Source organism: Rhinoderma darwinii, assembly GCF_050947455.1.
Source record: "Rhinoderma darwinii isolate aRhiDar2 chromosome 5 unlocalized genomic scaffold, aRhiDar2.hap1 SUPER_5_unloc_45, whole genome shotgun sequence".
Classification (NCBI taxonomy): domain Eukaryota; kingdom Metazoa; phylum Chordata; class Amphibia; order Anura; family Rhinodermatidae; genus Rhinoderma; species Rhinoderma darwinii.
In genome coordinates, this window is record NW_027461804.1 from 191,256 (window position 1) to 212,184 (window position 20,929).

Consider the following 20,929-nt stretch of genomic DNA (forward strand, 5'->3'; position numbering starts at 1 on the left):
GGACTGGATTACAGCTGATACAAGGTGTGAAGGAACAAGGGGTGGCTGTGGGCATGCACTTGCTGCCGCTGCCAGTGTTTATCTGCATGGCAGCAGGGCATTTGGGCGTTGCCAGGAAGGCGTTTTTATGTAGATTCCTCCTCTTTCAGCACTGCATTGTGGTGCAAGCAAAAGAAGCAAATCCTGTCTGGCTTCCTCTCCGGCCTTTATTCACCTCCCGTGTAGCTGTGAGTGTGTGAGCCTGCAGGGCCCCATGGAATTGCCTAGAAGTAGGCTGAATCGCTGCAAGGGCTGAACAGCAGTATCGGGCAGGCTCGGGCAACGCGCGGCCCGTTCGGGTTATCGCTTCTCGGCCTTTTGGCTAAGATCAAGTGTAGTATCTGTTCTTATCAGTTTAATATCTGATACGTCCCCTATCTGGGGACCATATATTAAATGGATTTTTAGAACAGGGAGATGGAAATAGAGCTTGCTCTGTCCACTCCACGCATTGACCTGGTATTGCAGTATTTCCAGGACCGGTGCACCCTTTCCTTATGTGTTGACTAAAAGCAGATTCCAAAAGTGTTTTTTGTCTTTGCTATTGTTTCTGTCTTTCTGAAGGGATCTCCCCTTTTAATCCCATTATTTCAACACCTGTTGGACAATGCATGAGTGATAATGAGCTCATTGATTAAATGCAATTAATGAATAGATTGCCACCTCTTGTTGTGTGTCGTCTGTGTTTCTGTGTTTCCGGCATTTCACATTGGAACACCTCATTCACCTTCCTTGTCTTCTCTCCGCCCTCCCTTTTAGGTAAGTTAAAGAGCTGCACCTGAGCCAGCCACTGATTGATTGATTGATTGATTGATTGATTGATTGATTGATTGATTGATTGATTGATTGATTGATTGATGCAGCACAACAGTCAAATAGTGGAGTGGAGTAGGGGAACAGCAAACAGCCAATAAAGCAGCCCGCCCGCTCGCCTGCCCGCCACAATGGACCTACCTGTGTACACTAGATGGATGTGATGGAATGTACTGTCGTCCCTACATTTCAAGAAGAAGTAAGAATTGCAGTTGCAACAAAGCCTTGCTTGCCTACAAAGAGAGCAGCAATTTGGATTTGTTACTATGTTACCTAGAAGAATAACAAACTGTGCAAGGATGGAGGTTGTAGGAGCAAGGAGAAGTTGTCTGTAAAGTTGGTGGATGCCTATTTTCCATTTTGCAGTCCCTTGTCTCCCTCTTGTGGCCTCCTGGAGGCAACTAGCTGTGCAAAAAAAAGACAGCCTGGCGGCCGGCTGTTGCAGTGTTGCCCTCTCAGGCAACACTGAGTGACTGACTGAGCCTCACCGTCTTATATAAAGTTCAGACGGAACTTTGCACGTGTCATAGTGGAGCCCTCAGGATTCCAGAGCCAGCTTTCTGACATCATAATGGGGCCTCAGAGATAAAAGCCTGGGCCCAGGCAGTGTTGGTCAGTGCTGCTCAGCAGGCAGCACTGGACTGGACTGGATTACAGCTGATACAAGGTGTGAAGGAACAAGGGGTGGCTGTGGGCATGCACTTGCTGCCGCTGCCAGTGTTTATCTGCATGGCAGCAGGGCATTTGGGCGTTGCCAGGAAGGCGTTTTTATGTAGATTCCTCCTCTTTCAACACTGCATTGTGGTGCAAGCAAAAGAAGCAAATCCTGTCTGGCTTCCTCTCCGGCCTTTATTCACCTCCCGTGTAGCTGTGAGTGTGTGAGCCTGCAGGGCCCCATGGAATTGCCTAGAAGTAGGCTGAATCGCTGCAAGGGCTGAACAGCAGTATCGGGCAGGCTCGGGCAACGCGCGGCCCGTTCGGGTTATCGCTTCTCGGCCTTTTGGCTAAGATCAAGTGTAGTATCTGTTCTTATCAGTTTAATATCTGATACGTCCCCTATCTGGGGACCATATATTAAATGGATTTTTAGAACAGGGAGATGGAAATAGAGCTTGCTCTGTCCACTCCACGCATTGACCTGGTATTGCAGTATTTCCAGGACCGGTGCACCCTTTCCTTATGTGTTGACTAAAAGCAGATTCCAAAAGTGTTTTTTGTCTTTGCTATTGTTTCTGTCTTTCTGAAGGGATCTCCCCTTTTAATCCCATTATTTCAACACCTGTTGGACAATGCATGAGTGATAATGAGCTCATTGATTAAATGCAATTAATGAATAGATTGCCACCTCTTGTTGTGTGTCGTCTGTGTTTCTGTGTTTCCGGCATTTCACATTGGAACACCTCATTCACCTTCCTTGTCTTCTCTCCGCCCTCCCTTTTAGGTAAGTTAAAGAGCTGCACCTGAGCCAGCCACTGATTGATTGATTGATTGATTGATTGATTGATTGATTGATTGATGCAGCACAACAGTCAAATAGTGGAGTGGAGTAGGGGAACAGCAAACAGCCAATAAAGCAGCCCGCCCGCTCGCCTGCCCGCCACAATGGACCTACCTGTGTACACTAGATGGATGTGATGGAATGTACTGTCGTCCCTACATTTCAAGAAGAAGTAAGAATTGCAGTTGCAACAAAGCCTTGCTTGCCTACAAAGAGAGCAGCAATTTGGATTTGTTACTATGTTACCTAGAAGAATAACAAACTGTGCAAGGATGGAGGTTGTAGGAGCAAGGAGAAGTTGTCTGTAAAGTTGGTGGATGCCTATTTTCCATTTTGCAGTCCCTTGTCTCCCTCTTGTGGCCTCCTGGAGGCAACTAGCTGTGCAAAAAAAAGACAGCCTGGCGGCCGGCTGTTGCAGTGTTGCCCTCTCAGGCAACACTGAGTGACTGACTGAGCCTCACCGTCTTATATAAAGTTCAGACGGAACTTTGCACGTGTCATAGTGGAGCCCTCAGGATTCCAGAGCCAGCTTTCTGACATCATAATGGGGCCTCAGAGATAAAAGCCTGGGCCCAGGCAGTGTTGGTCAGTGCTGCTCAGCAGGCAGCACTGGACTGGACTGGATTACAGCTGATACAAGGTGTGAAGGAACAAGGGGTGGCTGTGGGCATGCACTTGCTGCCGCTGCCAGTGTTTATCTGCATGGCAGCAGGGCATTTGGGCGTTGCCAGGAAGGCGTTTTTATGTAGATTCCTCCTCTTTCAGCACTGCATTGTGGTGCAAGCAAAAGAAGCAAATCCTGTCTGGCTTCCTCTCCGGCCTTTATTCACCTCCCGTGTAGCTGTGAGTGTGTGAGCCTGCAGGGCCCCATGGAATTGCCTAGAAGTAGGCTGAATCGCTGCAAGGGCTGAACAGCAGTATCGGGCAGGCTCGGGCAACGCGCGGCCCGTTCGGGTTATCGCTTCTCGGCCTTTTGGCTAAGATCAAGTGTAGTATCTGTTCTTATCAGTTTAATATCTGATACGTCCCCTATCTGGGGACCATATATTAAATGGATTTTTAGAACAGGGAGATGGAAATAGAGCTTGCTCTGTCCACTCCACGCATTGACCTGGTATTGCAGTATTTCCAGGACCGGTGCACCCTTTCCTTATGTGTTGACTAAAAGCAGATTCCAAAAGTGTTTTTTGTCTTTGCTATTGTTTCTGTCTTTCTGAAGGGATCTCCCCTTTTAATCCCATTATTTCAACACCTGTTGGACAATGCATGAGTGATAATGAGCTCATTGATTAAATGCAATTAATGAATAGATTGCCACCTCTTGTTGTGTGTCGTCTGTGTTTCTGTGTTTCCGGCATTTCACATTGGAACACCTCATTCACCTTCCTTGTCTTCTCTCCGCCCTCCCTTTTAGGTAAGTTAAAGAGCTGCACCTGAGCCAGCCACTGATTGATTGATTGATTGATTGATTGATTGATTGATTGATTGATTGATTGATTGATGCAGCACAACAGTCAAATAGTGGAGTGGAGTAGGGGAACAGCAAACAGCCAATAAAGCAGCCCGCCCGCTCGCCTGCCCGCCACAATGGACCTACCTGTGTACACTAGATGGATGTGATGGAATGTACTGTCGTCCCTACATTTCAAGAAGAAGTAAGAATTGCAGTTGCAACAAAGCCTTGCTTGCCTACAAAGAGAGCAGCAATTTGGATTTGTTACTATGTTACCTAGAAGAATAACAAACTGTGCAAGGATGGAGGTTGTAGGAGCAAGGAGAAGTTGTCTGTAAAGTTGGTGGATGCCTATTTTCCATTTTGCAGTCCCTTGTCTCCCTCTTGTGGCCTCCTGGAGGCAACTAGCTGTGCAAAAAAAAGACAGCCTGGCGGCCGGCTGTTGCAGTATTGCCCTCTCAGGCAACACTGAGTGACTGACTGAGCCTCACCGTCTTATATAAAGTTCAGACGGAACTTTGCACGTGTCATAGTGGAGCCCTCAGGATTCCAGAGCCAGCTTTCTGACATCATAATGGGGCCTCAGAGATAAAAGCCTGGGCCCAGGCAGTGTTGGTCAGTGCTGCTCAGCAGGCAGCACTGGACTGGACTGGATTACAGCTGATACAAGGTGTGAAGGAACAAGGGGTGGCTGTGGGCATGCACTTGCTGCCGCTGCCAGTGTTTATCTGCATGGCAGCAGGGCATTTGGGCGTTGCCAGGAAGGCGTTTTTATGTAGATTCCTCCTCTTTCAGCACTGCATTGTGGTGCAAGCAAAAGAAGCAAATCCTGTCTGGCTTCCTCTCCGGCCTTTATTCACCTCCCGTGTAGCTGTGAGTGTGTGAGCCTGCAGGGCCCCATGGAATTGCCTAGAAGTAGGCTGAATCGCTGCAAGGGCTGAACAGCAGTATCGGGCAGGCTCGGGCAACGCGCGGCCCGTTCGGGTTATCGCTTCTCGGCCTTTTGGCTAAGATCAAGTGTAGTATCTGTTCTTATCAGTTTAATATCTGATACGTCCCCTATCTGGGGACCATATATTAAATGGATTTTTAGAACAGGGAGATGGAAATAGAGCTTGCTCTGTCCACTCCACGCATTGACCTGGTATTGCAGTATTTCCAGGACCGCTGCACCCTTTCCTTATGTGTTGACTAAAAGCAGATTCCAAAAGTGTTTTTTGTCTTTGCTATTGTTTCTGTCTTTCTGAAGGGATCTCCCCTTTTAATCCCATTATTTCAACACCTGTTGGACAATGCATGAGTGATAATGAGCTCATTGATTAAATGCAATTAATGAATAGATTGCCACCTCTTGTTGTGTGTCGTCTGTGTTTCTGTGTTTCCGGCATTTCACATTGGAACACCTCATTCACCTTCCTTGTCTTCTCTCCGCCCTCCCTTTTAGGTAAGTTAAAGAGCTGCACCTGAGCCAGCCACTGATTGATTGATTGATTGATTGATTGATTGATTGATTGATTGATTGATGCAGCACAACAGTCAAATAGTGGAGTGGAGTAGGGGAACAGCAAACAGCCAATAAAGCAGCCCGCCCGCTCGCCTGCCCGCCACAATGGACCTACCTGTGTACACTAGATGGATGTGATGGAATGTACTGTCGTCCCTACATTTCAAGAAGAAGTAAGAATTGCAGTTGCAACAAAGCCTTGCTTGCCTACAAAGAGAGCAGCAATTTGGATTTGTTACTATGTTACCTAGAAGAATAACAAACTGTGCAAGGATGGAGGTTGTAGGAGCAAGGAGAAGTTGTCTGTAAAGTTGGTGGATGCCTATTTTCCATTTTGCAGTCCCTTGTCTCCCTCTTGTGGCCTCCTGGAGGCAACTAGCTGTGCAAAAAAAAGACAGCCTGGCGGCCGGCTGTTGCAGTGTTGCCCTCTCAGGCAACACTGAGTGACTGACTGAGCCTCACCGTCTTATATAAAGTTCAGACGGAACTTTGCACGTGTCATAGTGGAGCCCTCAGGATTCCAGAGCCAGCTTTCTGACATCATAATGGGGCCTCAGAGATAAAAGCCTGGGCCCAGGCAGTGTTGGTCAGTGCTGCTCAGCAGGCAGCACTGGACTGGACTGGATTACAGCTGATACAAGGTGTGAAGGAACAAGGGGTGGCTGTGGGCATGCACTTGCTGCCGCTGCCAGTGTTTATCTGCATGGCAGCAGGGCATTTGGGCGTTGCCAGGAAGGCGTTTTTATGTAGATTCCTCCTCTTTCAGCACTGCATTGTGGTGCAAGCAAAAGAAGCAAATCCTGTCTGGCTTCCTCTCCGGCCTTTATTCACCTCCCGTGTAGCTGTGAGTGTGTGAGCCTGCAGGGCCCCATGGAATTGCCTAGAAGTAGGCTGAATCGCTGCAAGGGCTGAACAGCAGTATCGGGCAGGCTCGGGCAACGCGCGGCCCGTTCGGGTTATCGCTTCTCGGCCTTTTGGCTAAGATCAAGTGTAGTATCTGTTCTTATCAGTTTAATATCTGATACGTCCCCTATCTGGGGACCATATATTAAATGGATTTTTAGAACAGGGAGATGGAAATAGAGCTTGCTCTGTCCACTCCACGCATTGACCTGGTATTGCAGTATTTCCAGGACCGGTGCACCCTTTCCTTATGTGTTGACTAAAAGCAGATTCCAAAAGTGTTTTTTGTCTTTGCTATTGTTTCTGTCTTTCTGAAGGGATCTCCCCTTTTAATCCCATTATTTCAACACCTGTTGGACAATGCATGAGTGATAATGAGCTCATTGATTAAATGCAATTAATGAATAGATTGCCACCTCTTGTTGTGTGTCGTCTGTGTTTCTGTGTTTCCGGCATTTCACATTGGAACACCTCATTCACCTTCCTTGTCTTCTCTCCGCCCTCCCTTTTAGGTAAGTTAAAGAGCTGCACCTGAGCCAGCCACTGATTGATTGATTGATTGATTGATTGATTGATTGATTGATGCAGCACAACAGTCAAATAGTGGAGTGGAGTAGGGGAACAGCAAACAGCCAATAAAGCAGCCCGCCCGCTCGCCTGCCCGCCACAATGGACCTACCTGTGTACACTAGATGGATGTGATGGAATGTACTGTCGTCCCTACATTTCAAGAAGAAGTAAGAATTGCAGTTGCAACAAAGCCTTGCTTGCCTACAAAGAGAGCAGCAATTTGGATTTGTTACTATGTTACCTAGAAGAATAACAAACTGTGCAAGGATGGAGGTTGTAGGAGCAAGGAGAAGTTGTCTGTAAAGTTGGTGGATGCCTATTTTCCATTTTGCAGTCCCTTGTCTCCCTCTTGTGGCCTCCTGGAGGCAACTAGCTGTGCAAAAAAAAGACAGCCTGGCGGCCGGCTGTTGCAGTGTTGCCCTCTCAGGCAACACTGAGTGACTGACTGAGCCTCACCGTCTTATATAAAGTTCAGACGGAACTTTGCACGTGTCATAGTGGAGCCCTCAGGATTCCAGAGCCAGCTTTCTGACATCATAATGGGGCCTCAGAGATAAAAGCCTGGGCCCAGGCAGTGTTGGTCAGTGCTGCTCAGCAGGCAGCACTGGACTGGACTGGATTACAGCTGATACAAGGTGTGAAGGAACAAGGGGTGGCTGTGGGCATGCACTTGCTGCCGCTGCCAGTGTTTATCTGCATGGCAGCAGGGCATTTGGGCGTTGCCAGGAAGGCGTTTTTATGTAGATTCCTCCTCTTTCAGCACTGCATTGTGGTGCAAGCAAAAGAAGCAAATCCTGTCTGGCTTCCTCTCCGGCCTTTATTCACCTCCCGTGTAGCTGTGAGTGTGTGAGCCTGCAGGGCCCCATGGAATTGCCTAGAAGTAGGCTGAATCGCTGCAAGGGCTGAACAGCAGTATCGGGCAGGCTCGGGCAACGCGCGGCCCGTTCGGGTTATCGCTTCTCGGCCTTTTGGCTAAGATCAAGTGTAGTATCTGTTCTTATCAGTTTAATATCTGATACGTCCCCTATCTGGGGACCATATATTAAATGGATTTTTAGAACAGGGAGATGGAAATAGAGCTTGCTCTGTCCACTCCACGCATTGACCTGGTATTGCAGTATTTCCAGGACCGGTGCACCCTTTCCTTATGTGTTGACTAAAAGCAGATTCCAAAAGTGTTTTTTGTCTTTGCTATTGTTTCTGTCTTTCTGAAGGGATCTCCCCTTTTAATCCCATTATTTCAACACCTGTTGGACAATGCATGAGTGATAATGAGCTCATTGATTAAATGCAATTAATGAATAGATTGCCACCTCTTGTTGTGTGTCGTCTGTGTTTCTGTGTTTCCGGCATTTCACATTGGAACACCTCATTCACCTTCCTTGTCTTCTCTCCGCCCTCCCTTTTAGGTAAGTTAAAGAGCTGCACCTGAGCCAGCCACTGATTGATTGATTGATTGATTGATTGATTGATTGATTGATTGATTGATTGATTGATGCAGCACAACAGTCAAATAGTGGAGTGGAGTAGGGGAACAGCAAACAGCCAATAAAGCAGCCCGCCCGCTCGCCTGCCCGCCACAATGGACCTACCTGTGTACACTAGATGGATGTGATGGAATGTACTGTCGTCCCTACATTTCAAGAAGAAGTAAGAATTGCAGTTGCAACAAAGCCTTGCTTGCCTACAAAGAGAGCAGCAATTTGGATTTGTTACTATGTTACCTAGAAGAATAACAAACTGTGCAAGGATGGAGGTTGTAGGAGCAAGGAGAAGTTGTCTGTAAAGTTGGTGGATGCCTATTTTCCATTTTGCAGTCCCTTGTCTCCCTCTTGTGGCCTCCTGGAGGCAACTAGCTGTGCAAAAAAAAGACAGCCTGGCGGCCGGCTGTTGCAGTGTTGCCCTCTCAGGCAACACTGAGTGACTGACTGAGCCTCACCGTCTTATATAAAGTTCAGACGGAACTTTGCACGTGTCATAGTGGAGCCCTCAGGATTCCAGAGCCAGCTTTCTGACATCATAATGGGGCCTCAGAGATAAAAGCCTGGGCCCAGGCAGTGTTGGTCAGTGCTGCTCAGCAGGCAGCACTGGACTGGACTGGATTACAGCTGATACAAGGTGTGAAGGAACAAGGGGTGGCTGTGGGCATGCACTTGCTGCCGCTGCCAGTGTTTATCTGCATGGCAGCAGGGCATTTGGGCGTTGCCAGGAAGGCGTTTTTATGTAGATTCCTCCTCTTTCAGCACTGCATTGTGGTGCAAGCAAAAGAAGCAAATCCTGTCTGGCTTCCTCTCCGGCCTTTATTCACCTCCCGTGTAGCTGTGAGTGTGTGAGCCTGCAGGGCCCCATGGAATTGCCTAGAAGTAGGCTGAATCGCTGCAAGGGCTGAACAGCAGTATCGGGCAGGCTCGGGCAACGCGCGGCCCGTTCGGGTTATCGCTTCTCGGCCTTTTGGCTAAGATCAAGTGTAGTATCTGTTCTTATCAGTTTAATATCTGATACGTCCCCTATCTGGGGACCATATATTAAATGGATTTTTAGAACAGGGAGATGGAAATAGAGCTTGCTCTGTCCACTCCACGCATTGACCTGGTATTGCAGTATTTCCAGGACCGGTGCACCCTTTCCTTATGTGTTGACTAAAAGCAGATTCCAAAAGTGTTTTTTGTCTTTGCTATTGTTTCTGTCTTTCTGAAGGGATCTCCCCTTTTAATCCCATTATTTCAACACCTGTTGGACAATGCATGAGTGATAATGAGCTCATTGATTAAATGCAATTAATGAATAGATTGCCACCTCTTGTTGTGTGTCGTCTGTGTTTCTGTGTTTCCGGCATTTCACATTGGAACACCTCATTCACCTTCCTTGTCTTCTCTCCGCCCTCCCTTTTAGGTAAGTTAAAGAGCTGCACCTGAGCCAGCCACTGATTGATTGATTGATTGATTGATTGATTGATTGATTGATTGATTGATTGATTGATGCAGCACAACAGTCAAATAGTGGAGTGGAGTAGGGGAACAGCAAACAGCCAATAAAGCAGCCCGCCCGCTCGCCTGCCCGCCACAATGGACCTACCTGTGTACACTAGATGGATGTGATGGAATGTACTGTCGTCCCTACATTTCAAGAAGAAGTAAGAATTGCAGTTGCAACAAAGCCTTGCTTGCCTACAAAGAGAGCAGCAATTTGGATTTGTTACTATGTTACCTAGAAGAATAACAAACTGTGCAAGGATGGAGGTTGTAGGAGCAAGGAGAAGTTGTCTGTAAAGTTGGTGGATGCCTATTTTCCATTTTGCAGTCCCTTGTCTCCCTCTTGTGGCCTCCTGGAGGCAACTAGCTGTGCAAAAAAAAGACAGCCTGGCGGCCGGCTGTTGCAGTGTTGCCCTCTCAGGCAACACTGAGTGACTGACTGAGCCTCACCGTCTTATATAAAGTTCAGACGGAACTTTGCACGTGTCATAGTGGAGCCCTCAGGATTCCAGAGCCGGCTTTCTGACATCATAATGGGGCCTCAGAGATAAAAGCCTGGGCCCAGGCAGTGTTGGTCAGTGCTGCTCAGCAGGCAGCACTGGACTGGACTGGATTACAGCTGATACAAGGTGTGAAGGAACAAGGGGTGGCTGTGGGCATGCACTTGCTGCCGCTGCCAGTGTTTATCTGCATGGCAGCAGGGCATTTGGGCGTTGCCAGGAAGGCGTTTTTATGTAGATTCCTCCTCTTTCAGCACTGCATTGTGGTGCAAGCAAAAGAAGCAAATCCTGTCTGGCTTCCTCTCCGGCCTTTATTCACCTCCCGTGTAGCTGTGAGTGTGTGAGCCTGCAGGGCCCCATGGAATTGCCTAGAAGTAGGCTGAATCGCTGCAAGGGCTGAACAGCAGTATCGGGCAGGCTCGGGCAACGCGCGGCCCGTTCGGGTTATCGCTTCTCGGCCTTTTGGCTAAGATCAAGTGTAGTATCTGTTCTTATCAGTTTAATATCTGATACGTCCCCTATCTGGGGACCATATATTAAATGGATTTTTAGAACAGGGAGATGGAAATAGAGCTTGCTCTGTCCACTCCACGCATTGACCTGGTATTGCAGTATTTCCAGGACCGGTGCACCCTTTCCTTATGTGTTGACTAAAAGCAGATTCCAAAAGTGTTTTTTGTCTTTGCTATTGTTTCTGTCTTTCTGAAGGGATCTCCCCTTTTAATCCCATTATTTCAACACCTGTTGGACAATGCATGAGTGATAATGAGCTCATTGATTAAATGCAATTAATGAATAGATTGCCACCTCTTGTTGTGTGTCGTCTGTGTTTCTGTGTTTCCGGCATTTCACATTGGAACACCTCATTCACCATCCTTGTCTTCTCTCCGCCCTCCCTTTTAGGTAAGTTAAAGAGCTGCACCTGAGCCAGCCACTGATTGATTGATTGATTGATTGATTGATTGATTGATTGATGCAGCACAACAGTCAAATAGTGGAGTGGAGTAGGGGAACAGCAAACAGCCAATAAAGCAGCCCGCCCGCTCGCCTGCCCGCCACAATGGACCTACCTGTGTACACTAGATGGATGTGATGGAATGTACTGTCGTCCCTACATTTCAAGAAGAAGTAAGAATTGCAGTTGCAACAAAGCCTTGCTTGCCTACAAAGAGAGCAGCAATTTGGATTTGTTACTATGTTACCTAGAAGAATAACAAACTGTGCAAGGATGGAGGTTGTAGGAGCAAGGAGAAGTTGTCTGTAAAGTTGTTGGATGCCTATTTTCCATTTTGCAGTCCCTTGTCTCCCTCTTGTGGCCTCCTGGAGGCAACTAGCTGTGCAAAAAAAAGACAGCCTGGCGGCCGGCTGTTGCAGTGTTGCCCTCTCAGGCAACACTGAGTGACTGACTGAGCCTCACCGTCTTATATAAAGTTCAGACGGAACTTTGCACGTGTCATAGTGGAGCCCTCAGGATTCCAGAGCCAGCTTTCTGACATCATAATGGGGCCTCAGAGATAAAAGCCTGGGCCCAGGCAGTGTTGGTCAGTGCTGCTCAGCAGGCAGCACTGGACTGGACTGGATTACAGCTGATACAAGGTGTGAAGGAACAAGGGGTGGCTGTGGGCATGCACTTGCTGCCGCTGCCAGTGTTTATCTGCATGGCAGCAGGGCATTTGGGCGTTGCCAGGAAGGCGTTTTTATGTAGATTCCTCCTCTTTCAGCACTGCATTGTGGTGCAAGCAAAAGAAGCAAATCCTGTCTGGCTTCCTCTCCGGCCTTTATTCACCTCCCGTGTAGCTGTGAGTGTGTGAGCCTGCAGGGCCCCATGGAATTGCCTAGAAGTAGGCTGAATCGCTGCAAGGGCTGAACAGCAGTATCGGGCAGGCTCGGGCAACGCGCGGCCCGTTCGGGTTATCGCTTCTCGGCCTTTTGGCTAAGATCAAGTGTAGTATCTGTTCTTATCAGTTTAATATCTGATACGTCCCCTATCTGGGGACCATATATTAAATGGATTTTTAGAACAGGGAGATGGAAATAGAGCTTGCTCTGTCCACTCCACGCATTGACCTGGTATTGCAGTATTTCCAGGACCGGTGCACCCTTTCCTTATGTGTTGACTAAAAGCAGATTCCAAAAGTGTTTTTTGTCTTTGCTATTGTTTCTGTCTTTCTGAAGGGATCTCCCCTTTTAATCCCATTATTTCAACACCTGTTGGACAATGCATGAGTGATAATGAGCTCATTGATTAAATGCAATTAATGAATAGATTGCCACCTCTTGTTGTGTGTCGTCTGTGTTTCTGTGTTTCCGGCATTTCACATTGGAACACCTCATTCACCTTCCTTGTCTTCTCTCCGCCCTCCCTTTTAGGTAAGTTAAAGAGCTGCACCTGAGCCAGCCACTGATTGATTGATTGATTGATTGATTGATTGATTGATTGATTGATTGATTGATTGATTGATTGATTGATTGATTGATGCAGCACAACAGTCAAATAGTGGAGTGGAGTAGGGGAACAGCAAACAGCCAATAAAGCAGCCCGCCCGCTCGCCTGCCCGCCACAATGGACCTACCTGTGTACACTAGATGGATGTGATGGAATGTACTGTCGTCCCTACATTTCAAGAAGAAGTAAGAATTGCAGTTGCAACAAAGCCTTGCTTGCCTACAAAGAGAGCAGCAATTTGGATTTGTTACTATGTTACCTAGAAGAATAACAAACTGTGCAAGGATGGAGGTTGTAGGAGCAAGGAGAAGTTGTCTGTAAAGTTGGTGGATGCCTATTTTCCATTTTGCAGTCCCTTGTCTCCCTCTTGTGGCCTCCTGGAGGCAACTAGCTGTGCAAAAAAAAGACAGCCTGGCGGCCGGCTGTTGCAGTGTTGCCCTCTCAGGCAACACTGAGTGACTGACTGAGCCTCACCGTCTTATATAAAGTTCAGACGGAACTTTGCACGTGTCATAGTGGAGCCCTCAGGATTCCAGAGCCAGCTTTCTGACATCATAATGGGGCCTCAGAGATAAAAGCCTGGGCCCAGGCAGTGTTGGTCAGTGCTGCTCAGCAGGCAGCACTGGACTGGACTGGATTACAGCTGATACAAGGTGTGAAGGAACAAGGGGTGGCTGTGGGCATGCACTTGCTGCCGCTGCCAGTGTTCATCTGCATGGCAGCAGGGCATTTGGGCGTTGCCAGGAAGGCGTTTTTATGTAGATTCCTCCTCTTTCAGCACTGCATTGTGGTGCAAGCAAAAGAAGCAAATCCTGTCTGGCTTCCTCTCCGGCCTTTATTCACCTCCCGTGTAGCTGTGAGTGTGTGAGCCTGCAGGGCCCCATGGAATTGCCTAGAAGTAGGCTGAATCGCTGCAAGGGCTGAACAGCAGTATCGGGCAGGCTCGGGCAACGCGCGGCCCGTTCGGGTTATCGCTTCTCGGCCTTTTGGCTAAGATCAAGTGTAGTATCTGTTCTTATCAGTTTAATATCTGATACGTCCCCTATCTGGGGACCATATATTAAATGGATTTTTAGAACAGGGAGATGGAAATAGAGCTTGCTCTGTCCACTCCACGCATTGACCTGGTATTGCAGTATTTCCAGGACCGGTGCACCCTTTCCTTATGTGTTGACTAAAAGCAGATTCCAAAAGTGTTTTTTGTCTTTGCTATTGTTTCTGTCTTTCTGAAGGGATCTCCCCTTTTAATCCCATTATTTCAACACCTGTTGGACAATGCATGAGTGATAATGAGCTCATTGATTAAATGCAATTAATGAATAGATTGCCACCTCTTGTTGTGTGTCGTCTGTGTTTCTGTGTTTCCGGCATTTCACATTGGAACACCTCATTCACCTTCCTTGTCTTCTCTCCGCCCTCCCTTTTAGGTAAGTTAAAGAGCTGCACCTGAGCCAGCCACTGATTGATTGATTGATTGATTGATTGATTGATTGATTGATTGATTGATTGATTGATGCAGCACAACAGTCAAATAGTGGAGTGGAGTAGGGGAACAGCAAACAGCCAATAAAGCAGCCCGCCCGCTCGCCTGCCCGCCACAATGGACCTACCTGTGTACACTAGATGGATGTGATGGAATGTACTGTCGTCCCTACATTTCAAGAAGAAGTAAGAATTGCAGTTGCAACAAAGCCTTGCTTGCCTACAAAGAGAGCAGCAATTTGGATTTGTTACTATGTTACCTAGAAGAATAACAAACTGTGCAAGGATGGAGGTTGTAGGAGCAAGGAGAAGTTGTCTGTAAAGTTGGTGGATGCCTATTTTCCATTTTGCAGTCCCTTGTCTCCCTCTTGTGGCCTCCTGGAGGCAACTAGCTGTGCAAAAAAAAGACAGCCTGGCGGCCGGCTGTTGCAGTGTTGCCCTCTCAGGCAACACTGAGTGACTGACTGAGCCTCACCGTCTTATATAAAGTTCAGACGGAACTTTGCACGTGTCATAGTGGAGCCCTCAGGATTCCAGAGCCAGCTTTCTGACATCATAATGGGGCCTCAGAGATAAAAGCCTGGGCCCAGGCAGTGTTGGTCAGTGCTGCTCAGCAGGCAGCACTGGACTGGACTGGATTACAGCTGATACAAGGTGTGAAGGAACAAGGGGTGGCTGTGGGCATGCACTTGCTGCCGCTGCCAGTGTTTATCTGCATGGCAGCAGGGCATTTGGGCGTTGCCAGGAAGGCGTTTTTATGTAGATTCCTCCTCTTTCAGCACTGCATTGTGGTGCAAGCAAAAGAAGCAAATCCTGTCTGGCTTCCTCTCCGGCCTTTATTCACCTCCCGTGTAGCTGTGAGTGTGTGAGCCTGCAGGGCCCCATGGAATTGCCTAGAAGTAGGCTGAATCGCTGCAAGGGCTGAACAGCAGTATCGGGCAGGCTCGGGCAACGCGCGGCCCGTTCGGGTTATCGCTTCTCGGCCTTTTGGCTAAGATCAAGTGTAGTATCTGTTCTTATCAGTTTAATATCTGATACGTCCCCTATCTGGGGACCATATATTAAATGGATTTTTAGAACAGGGAGATGGAAATAGAGCTTGCTCTGTCCACTCCACGCATTGACCTGGTATTGCAGTATTTCCAGGACCGGTGCACCCTTTCCTTATGTGTTGACTAAAAGCAGATTCCAAAAGTGTTTTTTGTCTTTGCTATTGTTTCTGTCTTTCTGAAGGGATCTCCCCTTTTAATCCCATTATTTCAACACCTGTTGGACAATGCATGAGTGATAATGAGCTCATTGATTAAATGCAATTAATGAATAGATTGCCACCTCTTGTTGTGTGTCGTCTGTGTTTCTGTGTTTCCGGCATTTCACATTGGAACACCTCATTCACCTTCCTTGTCTTCTCTCCGCCCTCCCTTTTAGGTAAGTTAAAGAGCTGCACCTGAGCCAGCCACTGATTGATTGATTGATTGATTGATTGATTGATTGATTGATTGATTGATTGATTGATTGATTGATGCAGCACAACAGTCAAATAGTGGAGTGGAGTAGGGGAACAGCAAACAGCCAATAAAGCAGCCCGCCCGCTCGCCTGCCCGCCACAATGGACCTACCTGTGTACACTAGATGGATGTGATGGAATGTACTGTCGTCCCTACATTTCAAGAAGAAGTAAGAATTGCAGTTGCAACAAAGCCTTGCTTGCCTACAAAGAGAGCAGCAATTTGGATTTGTTACTATGTTACCTAGAAGAATAACAAACTGTGCAAGGATGGAGGTTGTAGGAGCAAGGAGAAGTTGTCTGTAAAGTTGGTGGATGCCTATTTTCCATTTTGCAGTCCCTTGTCTCCCTCTTGTGGCCTCCTGGAGGCAACTAGCTGTGCAAAAAAAAGACAGCCTGGCGGCCGGCTGTTGCAGTGTTGCCCTCTCAGGCAACACTGAGTGACTGACTGAGCCTCACCGTCTTATATAAAGTTCAGACGGAACTTTGCACGTGTCATAGTGGAGCCCTCAGGATTCCAGAGCCAGCTTTCTGACATCATAATGGGGCCTCAGAGATAAAAGCCTGGGCCCAGGCAGTGTTGGTCAGTGCTGCTCAGCAGGCAGCACTGGACTGGACTGGATTACAGCTGATACAAGGTGTGAAGGAACAAGGGGTGGCTGTGGGCATGCACTTGCTGCCGCTGCCAGTGTTTATCTGCATGGCAGCAGGGCATTTGGGCGTTGCCAGGAAGGCGTTTTTATGTAGATTCCTCCTCTTTCAGCACTGCATTGTGGTGCAAGCAAAAGAAGCAAATCCTGTCTGGCTTCCTCTCCGGCCTTTATTCACCTCCCGTGTAGCTGTGAGTGTGTGAGCCTGCAGGGCCCCATGGAATTGCCTAGAAGTAGGCTGAATCGCTGCAAGGGCTGAACAGCAGTATCGGGCAGGCTCGGGCAACGCGCGGCCCGTTCGGGTTATCGCTTCTCGGCCTTTTGGCTAAGATCAAGTGTAGTATCTGTTCTTATCAGTTTAATATCTGATACGTCCCCTATCTGGGGACCATATATTAAATGGATTTTTAGAACAGGGAGATGGAAATAGAGCTTGCTCTGTCCACTCCACGCATTGACCTGGTATTGCAGTATTTCCAGGACCGGTGCACCCTTTCCTTATGTGTTGACTAAAAGCAGATTCCAAAAGTGTTTTTTGTCTTTGCTATTGTTTCTGTCTTTCTGAAGGGATCTCCCCTTTTAATCCCATTATTTCAACACCTGTTGGACAATGCATGAGTGATAATGAGCTCATTGATTAAATGCAATTAATGAATAGATTGCCACCTCTTGTTGTGTGTCGTCTGTGTTTCTGTGTTTCCGGCATTTCACATTGGAACACCTCATTCACCTTCCTTGTCTTCTCTCCGCCCTCCCTTTTAGGTAAGTTAAAGAGCTGCACCTGAGCCAGCCACTGATTGATTGATTGATTGATTGATTGATTGATTGATTGATTGATTGATTGATGCAGCACAACAGTCAAATAGTGGAGTGGAGTAGGGGAACAGCAAACAGCCAATAAAGCAGCCCGCCCGCTCGCCTGCCCGCCACAATGGACCTACCTGTGTACACTAGATGGATGTGATGGAATGTACTGTCGTCCCTACATTTCAAGAAGAAGTAAGAATTGCAGTTGCAACAAAGCCTTGCTTGCCTACAAAGAGAGCAGCAATTTGGATTTGTTACTATGTTACCTAGAAGAATAACAAACTGTGCAAGGATGGAGGTTGTAGGAGCAAGGAGAAGTTGTCTGTAAAGTTGGTGGATGCCTATTTTCCATTTTGCAGTCCCTTGTCTCCCTCTTGTGGCCTCCTGGAGGCAACTAGCTGTGCAAAAAAAAGACAGCCTGGCGGCCGGCTGTTGCAGTGTTGCCCTCTCAGGCAACACTGAGTGACTGACTGAGCCTCACCGTCTTATATAAAGTTCAGACGGAACTTTGCACGTGTCATAGTGGAGCCCTCAGGATTCCAGAGCCAGCTTTCTGACATCATAATGGGGCCTCAGAGATAAAAGCCTGGGCCCAGGCAGTGTTGGTCAGTGCTGCTCAGCAGGCAGCACTGGACTGGACTGGATTACAGCTGATACAAGGTGTGAAGGAACAAGGGGTGGCTGTGGGCATGCACTTGCTGCCGCTGCCAGTGTTTATCTGCATGGCAGCAGGGCATTTGGGCGTTGCCAGGAAGGCGTTTTTATGTAGATTCCTCCTCTTTCAGCACTGCATTGTGGTGCAAGCAAAAGAAGCAAATCCTGTCTGGCTTCCTCTCCGGCCTTTATTCACCTCCCGTGTAGCTGTGAGTGTGTGAGCCTGCAGGGCCCCATGGAATTGCCTAGAAGTAGGCTGAATCGCTGCAAGGGCTGAACAGCAGTATCGGGCAGGCTCGGGCAACGCGCGGCCCGTTCGGGTTATTGCTTCTCGGCCTTTTGGCTAAGATCAAGTGTAGTATCTGTTCTTATCAGTTTAATATCTGATACGTCCCCTATCTGGGGACCATATATTAAATGGATTTTTAGAACAGGGAGATGGAAATAGAGCTTGCTCTGTCCACTCCACGCATTGACCTGGTATTGCAGTATTTCCAGGACCGGTGCACCCTTTCCTTATGTGTTGACTAAAAGCAGATTCCAAAAGTGTTTTTTGTCTTTGCTATTGTTTCTGTCTTTCTGAAGGGATCTCCCCTTTTAATCCCATTATTTCAACACCTGTTGGACAATGCATGAGTGATAATGAGCTCATTGATTAAATGCAATTAATGAATAGATTGCCACCTCTTGTTGTGTGTCGTCTGTGTTTCCGGCATTTCACATTGGAACACCTCATTCACCTTCCTTGTCTTCTCTCCGCCCTCCCTTTTAGGTAAGTTAAAGAGCTGCACCTGAGCCAGCCACTGATTGATTGATTGATTGATTGATTGATGCAGCACAACAGTCAAATAGTGGAGTGGAGTAGGGGAACAGCAAACAGCCAATAAAGCAGCCCGCCCGCTCGCCTGCCCGCCACAATGGACCTACCTGTGTACACTAGATGGATGTGATGGAATGTACTGTCGTCCCTACATTTCAAGAAGAAGTAAGAATTGCAGTTGCAACAAAGCCTTGCTTGCCTACAAAGAGAGCAGCAATTTGGATTTGTTACTATGTTACCTAGAAGAATAACAAACTGTGCAAGGATGGAGGTTGTAGGAGCAAGGAGAAGTTGTCTGTAAAGTTGGTGGATGCCTATTTTCCATTTTGCAGTCCCTTGTCTCCCTCTTGTGGCCTCCTGGAGGCAACTAGCTGTGCAAAAAAAAGACAGCCTGGCGGCCGGCTGTTGCAGTGTTGCCCTCTCAGGCAACACTGAGTGACTGACTGAGCCTCACCGTCTTATATAAAGTTCAGACGGAACTTTGCACGTGTCATAGTGGAGCCCTCAGGATTCCAGAGCCAGCTTTCTGACATCATAATGGGGCCTCAGAGATAAAAGCCTGGGCCCAGGCAGTGTTGGTCAGTGCTGCTCAGCAGGCAGCACTGGACTGGACTGGATTACAGCTGATACAAGGTGTGAAGGAACAAGGGGTGGCTGTGGGCATGCACTTGCTGCCGCTGCCAGTGTTTATCTGCATGGCAGCAGGGCATTTGGGCGTTGCCAGGAAGGCGTTTTTATGTAGATTCCTCCTCTTTCAGCACTGCATTGTGGTGCAAGCAAAAGAAGCAAATCCTGTCTGGCTTCCTCTCCGGCCTTTATTCACCTCCCGTGTAGCTGTGAGTGTGTGAGCCTGCAGGGCCCCATGGAATTGCCTAGAAGTAGGCTGAATCGCTGCAAGGGCTGAACAGCAGTATCGGGCAGGCTCGGGCAACGCGCGGCCCGTTCGGGTTATCGCTTCTCGGCCTTTTGGCTAAGATCAAGTGTAGTATCTGTTCTTATCAGTTTAATATCTGATACGTCCCCTATCTGGGGACCATATATTAAATGGATTTTTAGAACAGGGAGATGGAAATAGAGCTTGCTCTGTCCACTCCACGCATTGACCTGGTATTGCAGTATTTCCAGGACCGGTGCACCCTTTCCTTATGTGTTGACTAAAAGCAGATTCCAAAAGTGTTTTTTGTCTTTGCTATTGTTTCTGTCTTTCTGAAGGGATCTCCCCTTTTAATCCCATTATTTCAACACCTGTTGGACAATGCATGAGTGATAATGAGCTCATTGATTAAATGCAATTAATGAATAGATTGCCACCTCTTGTTGTGTGTCGTCTGTGTTTCTGTGTTTCCGGCATTTCACATTGGAACACCTCATTCACCTTCCTTGTCTTCTCTCCGCCCTCCCTTTTAGGTAAGTTAAAGAGCTGCACCTGAGCCAGCCACTGATTGATTGATTGATTGATTGATTGATTGATTGATTGATTGATTGATTGATGCAGCACAACAGTCAAATAGTGGAGTGGAGTAGGGGAACAGCAAACAGCCAATAAAGCAGCCCGCCCGCTCGCCTGCCCGCCACAATGGACCTACCTGTGTACACTAGATGGATGTGATGGAATGTACTGTCGTCCCTACATTTCAAGAAGAAGTAAGAATTGCAGTTGCAACAAAGCCTTGCTTGCCTACAAAGAGAGCAGCAATTTGGATTTGTTACTATGTTACCTAGAAGAATAACAAACTGTGCAAGGATGGAGGTTGTAGGAGCAAGGAGAAGTTGTCTGTAAAGTTGGTGGATGCCTATTTTCCATTTTGCAGTCCCTTGTCTCCCTCTTGTGGCCTCCTGGAGGCAACTAGCTGTGCAAAAAAAAGACAGCCTGGCGGCCGGCTGTTGCAGTGTTGCCCTCTCAGGCAACACTGAGTGACTGACTGAGCCTCACCGTCTTATATAAAGTTCAGACGGAACTTTGCACGTGTCATAGTGGAGCCCTCAGGATTCCAGAGCCAGCTTTCTGACATCATAATGGGGCCTCAGAGATAAAAGCCTGGGCCCAGGCAGTGTTGGTCAGTGCTGCTCAGCAGGCAGCACTGGACTGGACTGGATTACAGCTGATACAAGGTGTGAAGGAACAAGGGGTGGCTGTGGGCATGCACTTGCTGCCGCTGCCAGTGTTTATCTGCATGGCAGCAGGGCATTTGGGCGTTGCCAGGAAGGCGTTTTTATGTAGATTCCTCCTCTTTCAGCACTGCATTGTGGTGCAAGCAAAATAAGCAAATCCTGTCTGGCTTCCTCTCTGGCCTTTATTCACCTCCCGTGT

General features: G+C 47.8%; 14 non-coding genes across 14 annotated transcripts; all 14 read left to right on the forward strand.

The window, feature by feature from the left end:
• The first annotated feature begins 341 nt into the window (after positions 1–341).
• Positions 342–532, forward strand: LOC142693923 (U2 spliceosomal RNA). Its single transcript, XR_012862211.1, has one exon. It is a non-coding gene; the product is annotated as a U2 spliceosomal RNA (small nuclear RNA).
• Positions 533–1,836: 1,304 nt separating this feature from the next.
• LOC142693924 (U2 spliceosomal RNA) lies at positions 1,837–2,027 on the forward strand. Its single transcript, XR_012862212.1, has one exon. It is a non-coding gene; the product is annotated as a U2 spliceosomal RNA (small nuclear RNA).
• A 1,280-nt stretch (positions 2,028–3,307) lies between these two features.
• LOC142693925 (U2 spliceosomal RNA) lies at positions 3,308–3,498 on the forward strand. Its single transcript, XR_012862213.1, has one exon. It is a non-coding gene; the product is annotated as a U2 spliceosomal RNA (small nuclear RNA).
• Positions 3,499–4,790: 1,292 nt separating this feature from the next.
• Positions 4,791–4,981, forward strand: LOC142693828 (U2 spliceosomal RNA). The gene has a single exon (XR_012862129.1). It is a non-coding gene; the product is annotated as a U2 spliceosomal RNA (small nuclear RNA).
• Positions 4,982–6,265: 1,284 nt separating this feature from the next.
• On the forward strand, positions 6,266–6,456 carry LOC142693926 (U2 spliceosomal RNA). The gene has a single exon (XR_012862214.1). It is a non-coding gene; the product is annotated as a U2 spliceosomal RNA (small nuclear RNA).
• Positions 6,457–7,732: 1,276 nt separating this feature from the next.
• LOC142693927 (U2 spliceosomal RNA) lies at positions 7,733–7,923 on the forward strand. Its single transcript, XR_012862215.1, has one exon. It is a non-coding gene; the product is annotated as a U2 spliceosomal RNA (small nuclear RNA).
• Positions 7,924–9,215: 1,292 nt separating this feature from the next.
• On the forward strand, positions 9,216–9,406 carry LOC142693928 (U2 spliceosomal RNA). Its single transcript, XR_012862216.1, has one exon. It is a non-coding gene; the product is annotated as a U2 spliceosomal RNA (small nuclear RNA).
• Positions 9,407–10,698: 1,292 nt separating this feature from the next.
• On the forward strand, positions 10,699–10,889 carry LOC142693929 (U2 spliceosomal RNA). Its single transcript, XR_012862217.1, has one exon. It is a non-coding gene; the product is annotated as a U2 spliceosomal RNA (small nuclear RNA).
• A 1,276-nt stretch (positions 10,890–12,165) lies between these two features.
• On the forward strand, positions 12,166–12,356 carry LOC142693930 (U2 spliceosomal RNA). The gene has a single exon (XR_012862218.1). It is a non-coding gene; the product is annotated as a U2 spliceosomal RNA (small nuclear RNA).
• A 1,312-nt stretch (positions 12,357–13,668) lies between these two features.
• Positions 13,669–13,859, forward strand: LOC142693931 (U2 spliceosomal RNA). Its single transcript, XR_012862219.1, has one exon. It is a non-coding gene; the product is annotated as a U2 spliceosomal RNA (small nuclear RNA).
• A 1,292-nt stretch (positions 13,860–15,151) lies between these two features.
• Positions 15,152–15,342, forward strand: LOC142693934 (U2 spliceosomal RNA). The gene has a single exon (XR_012862221.1). It is a non-coding gene; the product is annotated as a U2 spliceosomal RNA (small nuclear RNA).
• Positions 15,343–16,642: 1,300 nt separating this feature from the next.
• On the forward strand, positions 16,643–16,833 carry LOC142693935 (U2 spliceosomal RNA). Its single transcript, XR_012862222.1, has one exon. It is a non-coding gene; the product is annotated as a U2 spliceosomal RNA (small nuclear RNA).
• Positions 16,834–18,121: 1,288 nt separating this feature from the next.
• LOC142694383 (U2 spliceosomal RNA) lies at positions 18,122–18,312 on the forward strand. The gene has a single exon (XR_012862628.1). It is a non-coding gene; the product is annotated as a U2 spliceosomal RNA (small nuclear RNA).
• Positions 18,313–19,568: 1,256 nt separating this feature from the next.
• LOC142693936 (U2 spliceosomal RNA) lies at positions 19,569–19,759 on the forward strand. Its single transcript, XR_012862223.1, has one exon. It is a non-coding gene; the product is annotated as a U2 spliceosomal RNA (small nuclear RNA).
• The last annotated feature ends 1,170 nt before the right edge of the window (positions 19,760–20,929 follow it).